Raw genomic sequence first — 3,637 nt, forward strand, 5'->3', positions numbered from 1 at the left:
GGTTAAAATCAAACGCTTTATTGCACAACTGCTCTGCTGAAGCGTATAAACGCATGTCGTTGCCAAGTTGTTGCTAACGAAAAAATCTGAGGTAATACGCCCACGCGCGATCCAAAAGCGGGAAACACATGGGTTTGTCGCGTCAAAGGGATCAGGCCCGGGATTTATCAATCTCAGCTTAGCAAATGTCTTAAGTCAAAAAAGTTAAGAAGTAGCTAAGCAAAAATCTTAGCTGATTTATCAAACCGTCTTAGCAAAATCTTAGCAAAAATATCATCTTAGATGGCGCATGCGTACAATCGACTTCTTGTAGCTTATAGAGGGCAGCAAATTTTGTCTTAAGTCGAAAAATATTTGCTTACGCATGCGTAAATGCCATTTTTGTGATTTCAACCGGAAGTGAACTGTCAAAGGTTACGAGAGATACGGTAAACAAACCATGTGAGAAACTTGTGTGCTCGCCATGCTGGATGTTCGCTAGTGAAGATTTTATCGTTATTCTTTCTTATCTTAATGTTTTATATGGATGGTAAGACGTCTGCAATCACTGTCAGTTTAATTTGGATGAACTACATACAGCTGTGAAAAGTTTGTGGCATTAAAGGACTTTTACGATTGAGAGGGCTGGCAGAGAGAAGAGGCGGCCAACAACGAACAAGGCTAGAGAAAGGCCTGGCCTAGTCTAGTAGAGTGGTCTAGCTAGGTTAGAGCCTTAGCGAGAAAGCTTAGTTTGGCCTACTAGCTAGGCTAGAGGGCCTAGGCTACACCGCTAATATAGACCATAAAATCAGACGAGGTAACCGAAACATCTAGGCCTACGACAACTACTAATTTTTAAAATGACAATTGTTTTTGACTTGAGAGAGATTTCCAGGTAAGGGAATATGATTGCTATTTTTTTTTCAATTTAGGAAGGATATAGCACTGCATGCAGAGGGAGGTATAAAAATTTACATGGGAACCAGTCATCTCGCCCCCTATAAATTCCGCACTCTAACAAAATGTATTGCTAGTAGAAAATTATTAGGGCACATAGAAAAAAATTGTTAGATTTATCACTCCTGCCTGAGTAAACAATTTGGGTGGTTTGACTAGAAATACATTTTCTTTTAAAAACAATAAAATTAAACCAGTTTTTATACAATATTCTTCCCAAATAAATCATCAATTAAAAAAAATACAACATTCTGGTTTAATTTATGTGACCGTAAAATATTTACATGTCCGTTAATCATTTTGTAATCGCAATTAGTCAAGTACAGCAAATGTTCGATCGATCTGATTTTTAAAAAGTTTTCTGCATCCTGCTCAATAAAGATAGTATAATACATACTCCTAATATCGAAATGCACGCCACCGTGTCGGGATTCAATAATTCAACATTAATTATGTCATTAATATATCAAATAAAATATTACTGTAATTAATAACAGTATATTTAAACTTGATTATGATAATAAATATAATATAATTAATATTAAATGCTTATATTAAAGTAACCTCTATTACACTATATTGGTTCAATTTTCAACCAATTTTATAGCTTCTGGCATTGCTACTCAATATAGTAACTAATTAAAGGCACAATTTCTCCTTTAAATGTTGCTTCTATGAATAGAATGACCTGATTGAAACATAATATTCTGTACACAAAACCCATAATCAGCTTTTTTATTATACTGTACAGAAATTTACCCATGATGTGTCTACAGTGCAGCAAAATGGATTAGAGTCAATTGCAGCAAAACCAGGTTGTGAAATGCAGTGGGCAAAGTTGAACTACTATAAGTTCAGTACCTGTAATAGGTAGGCAATGTTTTACTTTTAGGGGATTTAATTATTATCCAATCTAAATCTAAGGGTGTACAAATATAAATGCACCATCTGGGTAGTTGGCTGAGAGGTATTTGTTCCTGCTTCTTGTGCTGAAGACCCGGCAAGTGTCCAATCGCTTGGCTCCTTGATTAACCCTTATATTGAGAGTTAGACGGGCTAAGGACAATGTCTGTATCCGTTATGTTTGTAGTTGTTAGTTAGGCAAGACTTTTTTATACCTTGTTTAGTGAACCCACCTAACGCAAATATTGATAATTTCGAATAAAATTAAAATTATATTTTTTGCCAATTAGCGCACCCACCTCCACGAAAAATGGAAATTTCAGAAAAAAAATAGAAGTTTTCTTTATTTTTTTATTATGCCCTCCACTGCCTTGAAATCTCTAAAAATAAGATATGTATCTTTCTTCCAGCCAAATCGTAATAAAAGCTGAATTTTGCTAAATATATTTTTTATAAACCATAAAGCTGATGGAATTTTTGCTACTTATATTAATTGTTTTGGCAAGTAAAATTTCTGTTTTGCTAATTAATATCATACCAAATGAGCTAAATTGTGAGACAAAATCTCCACTGAATAATATGAACAAGTGGTGCTGTGTGTAGGCCAAACTATCATAACTATTATTATTAATAGTTTTATTATTACTATACTAATAATATTATTGTCATCACTATTAGTAAATTGTCTTATGCTTTTTTCACTTTGTTGTATCCAGCCATGAAATGTTCCCGTAGTGGGATGAATAAAGTATCTTTGTATTGTATCCTTGTAAAACTTCTCAATATTTAATAATACCTCCATGGTACTACAGTACTAGCAAAGAGTATAATACCAAAGATAATAGAAACACAAGATAGAGTTCTCCACACAAAAAAAGTGTTCCACCGAAATGCATGGTGGGAGTACAACAATGGGACGCCCCTTACGGCTGGATCTAAAAAACTTCAACCAAACTTTCGTCACCAAGTTGTCGCGTATTTAATTGTCAATTTAAACATTGTACACAATTGTACAATTAGTACAATTGTACCCAGACCTTGACAACGGTGAATACATAATTCCTTAGCGGAGGTAGAAATCTTTGCTATTATCCAAATAAAACACACAATTAAGCCTATTGATCAGTATAAACAACAATATAGCAAAATCGTATGGCCGGACGCACTCTAGTGATAAAGTTTTCTTCCATGTGTAAAAAGAAGAGCGCCGTGTGCGAGATCTGTGGTTATGGAGAGGAAGATACTAAACATTTTCTTTTTGTGTGTAATCCCTTAGAATGTATCAGATCTGAAGAATTAATTAAGTTGAAAAATGATTTAATTTCTATTAACTGTGTTAATGTCTGGATAGACTTTTCATCCAGTGATTTATGTACAAAACTACAATACGTCTTAGCAAGCTTCGATTTTTTCTATAATATTTATCCTGAACACATGGTTAATAATGATATTGCCCTCTTATTTGATAAATTCTGTAAATCGTACGCTTGTCGGGCATGGAAATTAAGAAGTGCACTTTTATTGGAGAAAAATTAGCAATGTTCTGAGAGGTACGCTTGACCATTTCACCACTCTTTTAAATGTACTGTTCTTCCTTTGCTGTTGCATTTCTGATTGACTGCGTATGATTTGATGTATTCTTTTTGTATTTTATTTACTTTCGCTGCTTACATGTGTATATATATATATTTACAGTTTGCGCGTATGTATGTTTATGTACGTATATGGGTATGTTATTTTTTTATTATTATTATTATTAGGGTTTTTTTTTTTTTTTTTTTTTTTTTTTTTTTTTTTT

This window comes from Anneissia japonica, unplaced genomic scaffold (assembly GCF_011630105.1).
Source record: "Anneissia japonica isolate Jap-2015-1 unplaced genomic scaffold, ASM1163010v1 scaffold1078_len308785_cov188, whole genome shotgun sequence".
NCBI lineage: Eukaryota > Metazoa > Echinodermata > Crinoidea > Comatulida > Comatulidae > Anneissia > Anneissia japonica.